The sequence below is a fragment of the Patagioenas fasciata genome, chromosome 5 (genome assembly GCF_037038585.1).
Source record: "Patagioenas fasciata isolate bPatFas1 chromosome 5, bPatFas1.hap1, whole genome shotgun sequence".
NCBI lineage: Eukaryota > Metazoa > Chordata > Aves > Columbiformes > Columbidae > Patagioenas > Patagioenas fasciata.
In genome coordinates, this window is record NC_092524.1 from 143667 (window position 1) to 156974 (window position 13308).

A 13308-nucleotide genomic window follows, 5' to 3' on the forward strand; every position below is an offset into this window, starting at 1 on the left:
TCGGGGGGAAAGGGTGGTCAAGTGGACAGAGGTGTGGGGTGCTGTGGGGCAGCACTTTGCACCTATGGGGCAGAATGCAGCACCTAAAGGCTGCTATGGGGCAGCTCTCTGGGTCTAAGGGGCAGAGTAGAGTCCTATGGGGTCCTGTGAGGCAGTACTGTGGGTCTATGGGGCAAGGTCAGTATGGGGTGCTGTGAGGCACTGCTATGGATGTATGGGGCAGAGTACAGCAGCTATTTGGTGCTGTGGGGCAGTACTGGGCATCTATAGGGCAGAGTGGAAGAAATGAGGTACTCTGGGACACTGCTGTGGATGTATGGGGCAGAGCACAGGAGCTATATGGTGCTGTGGGGCAGTACTGGGCATCTATGGGGCAGAGTGCAGGAGCAATGGAGTGTTGTGGGGCAGCACTGTGGCTCTATGGAGCAGAATGGAGCAGCTGTGGGGTGTTGGGCACTTCTGTGGATCTATGGGGCAGAGCGGACGATGTCTGGGGTCCTGTGAGGCAGTGTTGTGGGTCTATGGGGCAGAGTGTAGGAGCTATGGAGCATTGTGGGGCAGTACTGTGGGTCTATAGGGCAGAGTACAGGAGCTATAGGGTTCTGTAGGGCAGCACTCTGCATCCATGGGGCAGACTGAAGACAAATCAGGTACTCTGTGGCACTGCTGTAGATGTATGGGGCAGAGTGGAGAAGCTATGGGGTGCTGTGGGATAGCAAGCAAGAGCTATAGGGTGCTGTGGGGCAGTGCTGTGGATCTATAGGGCAGAGTGGAGGTGCTATGGGGTGCTGTGGGTCAGTGTGTGGGTCACTCACCTGCAGGGGGTTCAGCTTCTTTCATCCCACAACAGCCCCATTGCCCCCACAGCCCCCCTGACACCCACACCACCCCATAGACCCTTGTGATCCCCTCCGCTTCCCCACCATGGTGTGCAGTGGAGGAACAGTCAGCCGGGGGGGGGGGGGGGCGGGCGCGGTCAGCCAGAGGCGGGGGGAAGGGGCGCGGTCAGCCAGAGGCGGGGGGAAGGGGCGCGGTCAGCCGGAGTTGGGGGGGGGGTGGGCGCGGTCAGCCGGAGCAGGGGGGGTGCGGTCAGCCGGAGCGGGGCGGGGGGGGCGCGGTCAGCCGGAGCGGGGGGCGCAGGGCGCGGTCAGCCGGAGCGGGGGGCGCAGGGCGCGGTCAGCCGGAGCGGGGCGGGGGGGGCGCGGTCAGCCGGAGCAGGGAGCGGCCAGGCTGCCTTCGCTGTTCTCTGAGCAGGAGCTGCAGGAGGAAAGGGAAGGAAAGGGCCGTTATTTGTGTCACAGTCCTGTCAAACAGCCTCAAATCCCCCCGCTTCAATCTTAACTTAGTGGGCAAATTATTTGCCAAAAAATGGATCTTAAAAGCTTCCTTGACAACAAATAATCCTAAAAACAGCCCCAAAATCAAGTAAATTGAATTTGAGACCAAACAGCCTTAAAAATCTCAAAGACCCACCCAAATATGGTCCCTCACAGCTTTATATAATAAGATATATATGTAAAAATAGATTAGATACATTACATAGTAATTATATATATTAATATAGATATTAATATTATATAATGAATATAATTATTAATACATTATGTTATATATGTCATTATATATTAAATATTAATTACATTAATATCAATGAATATTAGTTGATTAGTTCATTATATCAGATTATATATTATATATATTTCTACTATTCATCAAATAATATCATTTATATTAGTATATTACTATATTGATTTTATATATTTAATGTTAATATATTATTTAATAAATAAATTAAATTGAAATATATTAAATTAAATTAAAGAATTTAAATGTAAATTGAATTAAATTAAAAATAAAAATAAATTTTAAAATACAATGTAAACAATTAAGTGGGTTTAGGGAGGCGGCGACCAATCAGCACCTTCCTCTCCTCAGAGGCAGCGACCAATCAGCACCTTTCTCACCTCGGAGACAGCCGCGCGGGGCGCAGTCAGTGGAGGCTTTCCCGCCAGACGGCACCGGCCAATCAGCGAGCGCCTCCTCGGCCCCCTCAGCGTGAGGGGAGAACGGGAGGGGGAGACAAAACGGCGGCGGGTTAAAAAAGCCGAATTTGTTCCCGCTTAAATATTAATTCAGTAAATTATCCATAAATAGATTTTAAAAGCTTTTTTTGGGGTCCAAATCAGCACCAGATCTGGGACCTCCAGCTCCGGACACGTTCAGTAAAGTGAATTCAGCCCCAAAACCCCTCAAAAAGCAACGAAATGCCCCTCCCGACTTTAAATACAAAAATTCACACACTTATCTCAAAAACTATTTAAATTGTTTCCACAATTAATAATTTAAACAATTAAGCGGCTTTAGGAGCCTCAGAACCGCCCAAAATGCTCAAAAAAAAAAAAAAACGAACTCAAAATCTCAGAAAGCCCCGTTTCAATGTAATAGTTTAAATTAACAAGTGGTTAAAGGAAAAAGCCGCATTTGGACTCCCCAGATCGCCCCCCGGTCTTTAAATATTAATCCACTGTATAAATTCTTATCAATAAGTAGATTCAAAAACCTTTGAAGTCGCAAATCGGCTCCTCAAACTTTAACCGCGTTACATAAACTTTTTAAAAGCCGATTTAGACCCAAACGGCCCCAAAACGGCTCCTCCCCCCCCCGGATCCGCACTGAACGCGCTCAGTGCCCTCGGGAGTCAAACACAGCGATGTGACATTAATAAATCAACAATTACATTCTAGGAGCCTCAACCCGCCCGAGATGTTCCAAATAAAACCTCTAAACATAATAATTTCAATAAATACGGGCTCTAAAAAAACCCTGATTTGGACTCAAAATCCCAGGGAAAAGCCCCAGATCCCCCGAGGTTTAAACTTTAATTCTCCTGACACACCGTCAATAAACGGATTTTAAAGGCGCCTTTTGGCACAAATCGGCGCCCAAAAAAACCAAAAAAATACTTAAAAAAACCTTTTAAAAGCCGAATTCGACCCAAACCAGCCCCGATTGCTGAGAAAATCCCCGGACCGGCTCCTCCCGCTTTAAACACGATTTAAACCGCTAAAGCGGCTGCGGGAGCCTTAATCCCCGCCCCCCGTCACAAACCCGCGGCTTTAGAACCCCCAGCACAGCCCAGCCCGCGATCCCTCATGAACCCGCCGAGCCCCGGTTAACACCGCACGGTAACGACCGCCCCAGCCCGCCCCGCTCACTGATTCCGGCCGCCGTTCCCGCCGCTCCCGGGGTCCCACGGTGAAGACGGGGGGGGGGGGGGGTGGTGGTGGGGGGTGGTGCTCAGCCGGCTCGTCAGCGCTGAGCGGCTCGCGTAACGGCTGACGCATCCACCTTTGTGGTCCTGCGAGCGCCCTGCGTCGCCCTATTTATCGCCTCGTTGTCCCGCCCGGTTCTGCCCCCCACCAGCCCTCCGGCCAATGGGCGAACCGCCCGCCTCAGCCGCGCTGCCCAATCAGCGCTTCGCTGCTGTGGGCGAACGTCGGCGGGAAAACGGCGACCAATCAGCGCCTTTTGTACCTCAGGTGCACTAGCGAATCAGCGCCTGGCACTGGGAGTGCGAACTTCGGCGGGAAGGAAGTGACCAATCAGTGCCTTCCTCTCCTCAGCTATACGGTGACCAGTCAGTGCCTTTCTCCCACCTCCTGGGAGAACCCCGCGTGGGGATGAGCCAATGGGCGACTTCCGCGGCTGACACCGTTAGCCAATCACCGAGCGCCTTCTCCCTCCCTCAGTATAAAATAGCGAATGTGCCGAGAAAGGGGAAACAAGATGGCGGAAGAAGGGGCGTCGTGACGGCAGCGACTGAGGAGGAAGGGGGGGAGTCGGGGCTGGGCAAAAAAAGCGGCTGCTCCTTGGGCAGCAGCAACGATCGGGGGATGTGGGAGGCGGAAAAGCGGCGGCTCCTCAGGCAGCGGCAGCAGCGATCGGGGGATGTGGGGGGCGGAAAAGCGGCGGCTCCTCAGGCAGCAGCAGCAGCGATCGGGGGATCGGGGGATGTGGGGGGCGGAAAAGCGGCGGCTCCTCCGGCCGCGGCCAGGACGTGGCTTCACGGGCACCGGGGGCGCGAGACCACGCGCTGCGGGGCGGGCGCGGAACCGGGGGCTCCGGGGGTCCCGCAGCGGCGGCCGTGGGGCGGGATGGGGCGGCTGTGGCCGTACCTGTGGGCACTTAAGTGGCTGCTGTGAGGGCTCGTGAGAGGCACGTCTGGGGCTCTTAGGGGGCAGGTACAGGGCTGCTATAGCGGTACCTGTGGGGCAGCCATAGGGTTGCTGTGGGGTTACTTAGGGGTCACGTATTGCGGGCGGGGTGGGGGGTGCAGCTGACAGTGGCCCCACCTACGGGGGTGGGGTCAATGCTGAGGGGCGGGAACTGGGAGGACACGCCCACGGGGAGGCCGCCTGGGAAAAGGGAGCAGGGGGTGCAGCCTCCGTGTGTCACGCCCCCGTAGGAGGAGCCTCTTGGGGCGGGGTTACCATGGGACACGCACGATGGGGGCGTGGCTTAGGAAAGGAGAGGTGGAGCCGAGGTATGGGTGGGCTGTGTATAGCACGTGCTCTGAGGGGGTGTGGTTTAGTAGGGATGACGGTGGGGATGGACCTGGGGGCGGGACTTCGGAGCACGGTCCTGCTGGGGGTGGGCACGACAAAAGGGGAGGGGTCTGTAAGGGACACACCCCTCGGGCAGGGCACAGACTGGTGGGGGGGAGCTTGGAAGGGGTGGAGGTGGGGTGTGGTTTTCTCAGACCACGCCCCTGGAGGGAGAAGCCAGACTGGACAACCCACTGAAACATTAAAATTAACTGCTGGTAATCAGATGGACAGTGCTGTCTTTTTACTGTAACTCAAAGGTAACTAATACCGATCATGTTCTCACACAACCCCAAAAAAGCTGTAGTTAAATTTAGACAATCATAACACTGTTTTCTAATTTTATTTTACATCTAAACATCTTTTAATGTTCTGTTGGGAATCATTACTGCCTGGGAACTTTTTAATGCCTCCATTTATAAACAGCCACTATCTGGTGGTTCCTTTTTACCTCTCTTTGGAAAAAAAAGTGTAACGTTTTGACTCTGTCCGGTTCTGAGCGTTGTTGCCTCCAATCTCAGGGCTCTGTTGTAATATAAATACTAAACACTCCCGATTACTTTCCAATACTGTTTAAAATCTAAAGCTTCCTTACATAGTTTCCTATGCAGTCATTCGTGTCTGCAGTTTATTTCATAACGGTTGTTCAAATGTCGCTACTAATGACTCCAATTTAGTTTTCTGCCTTAATCATTTAAAAGGAATTCCAAACAATGTGTTTTTTAAACTATGATACAGATTGGGAATAATTGCTCCCTAGTTCACCAAGTAATAGCTGAAATTAAATTTAGTTATTGATCACGCCTAAATAATTTCATTTACACTTCAACATTTTAATCCTTACATTACTACCAGGCGAATTAACTAGCACACATTATTTATTATTATAGATATAAACTAGAGATTTTTTCTCTACAGGTATTACTTCCAAATAGTTCTCCAGTATTTATATTCACTCTTTTACTATATAAATTTGGGATAATTACTGTCTGCAGAACTTTGAGTAACAGCTAGAGTAGATTATAGGCATTATTTACTCCCAAAGACTCTTCTGGTTACTCTTACTTAAGTTTTAATTCTAAATGTCTTACAGTAAGTAAGTAGTTAAAATAATAAAACACAAGGACCTTGGAATTTCCAGGAAAACCCACCGTGGCGCCTCGACGTGTCCAGAGTTTGTCGGTGCCGGCTCCGCCAACAACGCGTCCGACGAGCCCCACGGTGCTGCCGAGGCTGCGGCAGCGCGAGGGAACCGACCGCGAGCGTGGGGAGGAGACTCAGCCCAGCAGGTACCACACGGAACGTGAAACTCCGGGCAGCGCACCTTCGTTTCAAGGGAGGAACACGCACACAGAGCACAAAGGACGTTACTCTACCTGAGACACACACTGTCCTTAGCAGCTGCACAGCAACGTTGTCTCTGTGATTTGGAGTTCTGGTGGCAAATGATGGAGCTCTGTACGTCGCACCTTTCAAACCTGCACACAGAAAGACGCTTCACCCCACAGGTGACACCAGAAACTAGGAAGCCTCCAAAAAGAATTTACAACCCCACATCCAAACCAGTTACACTCACCCCCACAACCAATCCTGCTCTACACACATCTCCTTCTCCTTCAGACACCCTTCAACAGCCAGATCCACAGTCATCTCCCAATGGGTCATTCACTGCACTAAACGCAGCAGGGCGGGGCAGAGGGGGGGGAACTAAAGGAAATTTAAAAAAAACCCTCCCTGACTGTGTTTTTTTCAGTGGCATTTCTTGGCGTTATTTTTGTCGGGCGTTGGAGGTAAAGGTTTAGCTTCCATTACCTGCTGGGCAGTCGTCACTGCATGCCCAGGTTCACGTACCCCTTGCTTTATGCAAAGCTGCTTCCATCAGCGACCCAGGAGTCTTCAGCATCCTCCAGCGGCTGGTCCTTTCAATCCGCTCCACCGGAGCGAACAGCTTCTGCTGTTTCCAAGCAATCGTGGGCCACCGACTGCAAAACGGATCCACTGAGGAAAGAAGTCGGATCGACAATGTTAGTGGTAGAAATATTTACATCTTTAAACGTTCTAAGGAGCCACCGAGGGAGGGATGTCGTTTTTACACAAATGGGGACGGGCACTGACACACAGATACCTGGCTGCGAGCCCTGCGGGGCGAACAGCGCCTCTGCCCCCGGCCGTGCGCTGCAGTACCCGAGTTTCGCCACAGGGCGGCAGCACTGAGGCGCGCTGCGGCACGGCATTGGGGCGCCCGGGTGCAGCACCGCGCTTTGCCCACAGGACGGCAGCACTGAGACCGCCGCGGCAGCCCGGGCCGAGCGGTTGTGCCGCGTTTCGCGGGAATCCCGCAGAAAAATAAACAAAAAACAAACACAACAAAACAAAAACGCACACAGAGAGCCGCGGCACGAAAGCCACGCGTACAGAACACAGAACCCGCTGGGCCTCACCCCGAGCTCCCACCGAAGCGGCGCCCCACTCGCCACACCACCAAGCCTGCAACCGCACCTTAGCTCTGGTTTTATGCGTCCCCCCTCACAGCGGAAAAAACCCTCCTATCTTGCATTGCTCTCTGGCATTACAATTGCGGCACGGCATTGGGGCGCCTGGGTGCAGCACCGCGCTTTGCGCACAGGCTTTTCTTCCTTGTCCAATTTATACAATGGCCTCTGCTCACAAGATTGCTCTATTCACATTATCACCAGGTGGTTCCTCAATCTCTTTCCTGTGAGCTAAAATACACCCTAACGGGCTCTTTTTCAGAATACCGCTACTACGCCGTCCTCCCATTACGCGTCACACGGAACGACACGGCTCATCTTGTAACAAATACGAGCAAATAACTACTAACACCCAGAGCAGTACTCCACAGATAATACTCAAACCTACCCACGACACACCGCCCTCACAAGTTGTACTCCAAGTTTATCCCACCGTCTCCAAAACAAAACAATTCCGGTACCCAGCTCAAATCTCTCTAACACTCAGCACCGCAATTAGGACACTCTGCAACACAGATGGCTCCACAACGCTCACACTCCTCGCAAGTTAAAGCCACAGCAGCTCCTGCTGTAGTTTTCGGTGTTCAAGTGCATAGTCAGAACCAAGGCACATCCAAGAATTAAACCGAACTACGGTACTCTTCACAGCTACATACAGAGCCAGCTTTGCACCACAACGGAGCACAGGAACAACCAACACCAAAAGCTGGCCGCACAAACAACTCCACAGCAACTACTGTATACCTCTAAGGTGCTCGCAACCCCGTCCACGCTATCCTGCCGAAATTCCGTACCACGACTTACGGACAGTTCGCGAGCACGTGACCGGTCCCAAATTTCAGAGAAGAAAGACTTCTCACCAGAGGTCCTCGTCCGTCCCCGCGGCGATCCGACCGAGACGAGGAGTCTCTCCAGAGACATCCCCGGGGTGCGCCAAGAGAGTCCTCGACTCCGCGGGCCCTGCGGCCGGACAGAGCGGGTCCTCCGGCTGGCTCACCGCCTGAAACGGGGAAAGAAACGGGACGGCAGAGTCAGCAGCACTGCTGAGCCACGTTCTTTATTTCATTTGACGATGTTAGTTATAATTGTTTAGTTTCTCGCTGACAATACATCTGTTAATTATTAGTCAAATATAAACTAAGCTCTCAGCTTCTAAACAACGTGTTACTTAACCTTCCATCTCCCTCTTGTCGTGCAGAAGGATCTAAAAGGTGAAAAATATCCCCTCATGGTGCAGGCGGTCAGAAAGCATTTACCTCATGTCAACTGGTTAATGACGGGTACACCTTCTATAACTTCATCGCAGTATACGTTAACTTGGCAGCTTCTCTTCAAAAGCGAGAAGAGAGAAAAGGGACAGGGCTCTGAAAAAACAAGGCAGAGATCAAAGCAGCGGGGGGGACAGAGGAAAAGAGGCCGGAAGAGCACCAGGAACAGGGCACAGAAAGAAACAAATCGGCGCGGCGGCAGCGGCGCGGAGACGGAGGAAAAAAACCCGGCACGGTCAACGGGACAGAGAGGAACGCGACCACGGGCAGGGAGCGGGACACGGGGACACGGCGAGGAACCACGGGACGCGGAGAGATACCAAAAAGTCGGCAAAAAAGACTCTCTAACGCTGTTCTGAAAGTGTTAAACGGCGGGCAATTTCAATACAGCGCACCGCACGCTCAGAGGATGGCCCCTGTATTTGAGCGTACGTGTGATTCACGCTTCTTGGTATTCTCTACATACACCTATTGCATATTCATTTGCTTCTACCGCTTAGTTAGTGCATTAAACAGAAGTTCTTTCCATAACCCCACCCTTCGCTGGCAGTCCATCTCTGGTATGCCAGTGTCCATCAAGGGTCTCCAGCGGTCCCCGGTGCCCCTGCAGCCCGGTGCCCCCTGCCCCAGTGTCGGCTCCTCGACCTCATGTCTTGAGCACGCCCGCTGTCATTTTGTGCTGCTACTCACGTAGCTCCTTCTCCATTTAGTGGAACGTCCCGTTTTCCCAGCCTGCGAGCCAAGGACATCCCGCTTTGCCCCACCTCCAGTCCCTACAGAGCTAGTGTTTCTCTGTTAGGTTTCTGTTCCGTTAGGCCTGGTCTTGCTGCCTTATGCCAAGGGCTTTCTAAAAGATTTTTGTTCCTCCTATCAACGGGAAGCAAGAGAGAGGGCAACAGGCAAAAACGATGGCAGAGCGAGAGACCGCGGGGAACACAGGGGCTTGGAGGAAGAAAGAGAGGAATGAGGAGCCCCGCGGAGAGATGGAGGACAGGAAAAAAGAAAATAAAAAGAGAGAAAAAAAACGGGGCAGGGGGCAGCACAAAGGCTCAGAACGTGAACGAGGACGGGAACAGTGCCGTACGGAATGAAGAAAGCCGGCAACGCCGAGCACGACAAAGGCACAGAGAGAGAGACGGCGAAGGGAGGGAGGAAGGAAGGAGACAGAGCAGCACATACAGACACAGAGAGGAAACTAATGGCAGGGAAAAGAACGGGCCAGAGAAAGCGTGGGGAAAAAGGAGACGGAGGGGCAGGGAGGCACCAGGACACACAAGCCGGGGACGAGGCCCCGAGGGCCAGGGACTCACAGCGGCTCTCGCTTTCGGTGGCTGCCAGGAGGCTTCTAACAGCTCAGACGCTCCCGTCTCCTTCTCTCCTCCCTTCCTCTCCGGTAACTCGGGGCGCTCGGCCGTCCTCAGCCTAGGAGAACACGGTGGGGTGTCAGGGCTCCTACGAGACGAGGCTTCGGGGACATGGAGCCTCGCTGGCTCGCTCGCCAGGCAGCCGTCCCGCTCCAGGATACGCGCACGGACCCTGCCGCGCACGTTGGCCCCCGGCCCGCCGCACGCCGCGCAGAGGGAGCCTTCGCCACCCGGAGAGAGGGGCTCGCTCTCTCGCCTGCCGCAGGAAGCGGACGTCGGGCCCACAGCCCCGCATTGCTTCAGGATCCTTCCAGATCTACAGATTTTGACATATTTACAATTACACAGGTTTAGACGGAGATATCTATTTGCACTTATTAAAAAAATACGTACACGGGTATGAGTGAATACATAGAGATGATATTTAATATCCGTTTAGATTATGTAACGCACAGTCATTACAGGTAGCTCTACCCACTCACACTTTTCTCTATTTTAAATTGCTTTCTATATAATTTTTTTCTCATTTTCGAGTCCTTCATTTTTTAATTTACGTATAGACAAGATATTGGTATTTTTAAAACCATCAACAGGAATTTTTTACATTCTAAAAATCCTTTATATAATAGAGTAGAAAAGGGGGTTGATATAAAAGCATTTGATATACACGTGAATGCCATCCTGCAATATATAAATACCAAGGACAGATTTCTCTGTTTGCAATTCCCACACTCGTGTTTACAGGTCGAACACGTGTTCTCCTCCCCCGGGAATTCTCAGGCACGTTTGGACTGTGACCCCCTCTTTTCAGGGGGACTCCCTTTTGACCCCCGCGTCCCCCACCCGCATCGCCGGCCCCTGCTCACGCTGGCGGCGCCACAAGCGACACCGTCACGCGACACGAGGGAAACGGCCCCAACAGGCAGCTCATTGTGTCATTTACTCTCATTGTGTCATTTACACGTGCACGTACCACAACCCCCAAAAAGCGGGGGGGGGCTCCCCTAGGAAAACAAAGCGGGGGCAGCGCCCCAAACAGCCGCAGCCCCCGGCCCACAGGCCGGCAGCCGCCCCCCGGCACGGCAATGCTCCTGGCCAACCTGAGAAGGGAGCTGCTGTGAGTGCCACCCAATAGCCATACCCCTCTTTTCTAGGCAGCTTGGAGAACCCTATTTGCCAGTGTTGTCCTGGGACGTTTCCCTCGTCCAATTGTTCTTATTTATACCCTGTATACAGTATTAAGATGATGGTTTTCTAGACACATTTCACATTGCTGGGTCACTCCTTCGCAAACAGTTTATAAATTCACTCTTACCTTTTCACCTAATCTTAATAGAGCGCATCAGCTCCTTGCGCTGCGAGGTACCACTGCTCTCCCGTCACCAGTGACAGCTTCTTTGGACCCTAATTCTAATTCGGCTATAAATCTCCTATTAATTTCTTATCCTCTTTGTTGCGGTTTCCTGATGTTGGCTGGAGGAGACAGCCACCTGGGATCAGAGGTGTGGCTTTTGTATCGGTCTCTGTCCTTTCGGTGGCTGGTTTCACACTGGCATCTGCTAACTTATTTCCAGTTTCCTGATCAGTGTTTCCCTTCTGAGGCCCTTTGCAACGCACGATGGTAACTTTTCCAGCAACAGCACAGCTTCCAACAACTGGAGTATCATGTTTAATCTGTTTCAAAAGCATGCAATTGAAGAAGTGAACGTATGCTTGCCTGTTTGAGTGAGCGTTCCTTAATCAGCTTCTCTACGTATGTCGCCGGATATCTTTGCTGCAGGTTTCGCTGCATCGTTCATCCGTTCGAGCAGAAGCTGACCGTTTCAACTGCAGTCATCATCATAGCCGTCACTTGGATTCTGGTCATCGCAATCACGTGTCCTTCTGCCGTCATGCTGCACGTACAAGAAGAGAAACATTTCAGGGTGATCCTCGGCTACGGCAACGAAACCCGCCCCGTATACTGGTGCCGAGAGGACTGGCCTGACCCAGGAATGAGAAAGATCTACACAACAGTTCTCTTTGCGAACATCTATCTGGCTCCCCTGTCGCTCACTGTTATCATGTACGCCAGGATAAGCATTGCTCTCTTCAACACTGCGATGCCCACGGTGGGAAAGCACAGCCAGGAGCGATGGCACAGCACGTCAAAGAAGAAACAAAGAGTAATCAAAATGCTCATTATTGTGGGTTTGCTTTTCACCCTCTCCTGGCTTCCCTTGTGGACTCTGATGATGCTTTCTGACTATGTCAACCTTTCAGATGTCCAGTTGCACTTCTTTCACATTTATATCTATCCCTTTGCTCACCGGCTGGCCTTTTTCAATAGCAGCGTCAACCCCATCATCTCCGGTTTCTTTAACGAAAACTCTCACCGGGGCTTTCAGGCCGCCTTTCAACTTCAGCTCTGCTCCCGGGAGGTGGCTCACAGGGACACCTGTTCTCAGCAAGGCCACAGCAATGTCATTTTGTCAGCTGGCAACCCCCAGACACCCCAGGATCAAGCTTCTCAAAACGCTAAGGAAAAAGGGAAGACAGTTAGGAAAGGAAATTGGGTGAGTAACCAGCAAGATTTGACAATGGAGGCTCTAGAAGAGACCTGCAATGACGGGATTAAGTGAAACATGCTATGCACCACCAAAACGATGTAAGCCTAGCAGAGTTGGTTTGTTGTGTTGTGAAACTCACGCTCTGTCAGCCCCTTGACAGTGTTTCTTTTTTGAAGGAGATACGCAGCTTGCCCAGTATCTGAATGTGTGATGTGAGCAGAAAGCCAAATTCATCCTCCTGTGTTAGCAGCTTGAAGAAGGTGCAACCGCCCTGCAGTCAGTGATGACCCACTCTGCTCCCAAACTGGGCTGGAGCAGAGACGTGGCTAAAACGGGCGAGCGTAGGGAGGAGACTCAGCCCAGCAGGTACCACACGGAACGTGAAACTCCGGGCAGCGCACCTTCGTTTCAAGGGAGGAACACGCACACAGAGCACAAAGGACGTTACTCTACCTGAGACACACACTGTCCTTAGCAGCTGCACAGCAACGTTGTCTCTGTGATTTGGAGTTCTGGTGGCAAATGATGGAGCTCCGTACGTCGCACCTTTCAAACCTGCACACAGAAAGACACTTCACCCCACAGGTGACACCAGAAACTAGGAAGCCTCCAAAAAGAATTTACAACCCCACATCCAAACCAGTTACACTCACCCCCACAACCAATCCTGCTCTACACACATCTCCCTCTCCTTCAGACACCCTTCAACAGCCAGATCCACAGTCATCTCCCAATGGGTCATTCACTGCACTAAACGCAGCAGGGCGGGGCAGAGGGGGGGGAACTAAAGGAAATTTAAAAAAACCCTCCCTGACTGTGTTTTTTTCAGTGGCATTTCTTGGCGTTATTTTTGTCGGGCGTTGGAGGTAAAGGTTTAGCTTCCATTACCTGCTGGGCAGTCGTCACTGCATGCCCAGGTTCACGTACCCCTTGCTTTATGCAAAGCTGCTTCCATCAGCGACCCAGGAGTCTTCAGCATCCTCCAGCGGCTGGTCCTTTCAATCCGCTCCGCCGGAGCGAACAGCTTCTGC

The 13308-nt window shown here is 52.0% G+C and overlaps 1 long non-coding RNA gene across 1 annotated transcript; it reads right to left on the reverse strand.

The window, feature by feature from the left end:
* Positions 1-8052: 8052 nt before the first annotated feature.
* LOC139827979 (uncharacterized) lies at positions 8053-9949 on the reverse strand. Its single transcript, XR_011739125.1, has 3 exons — positions 9675-9949; positions 8353-8425; positions 8053-8096 (listed from the first exon to the last, which is right to left on the reverse strand). It is a non-coding gene; the product is annotated as an uncharacterized lncRNA (long non-coding RNA).
* Between the last annotated feature and the right edge of the window lie 3359 nt (positions 9950-13308).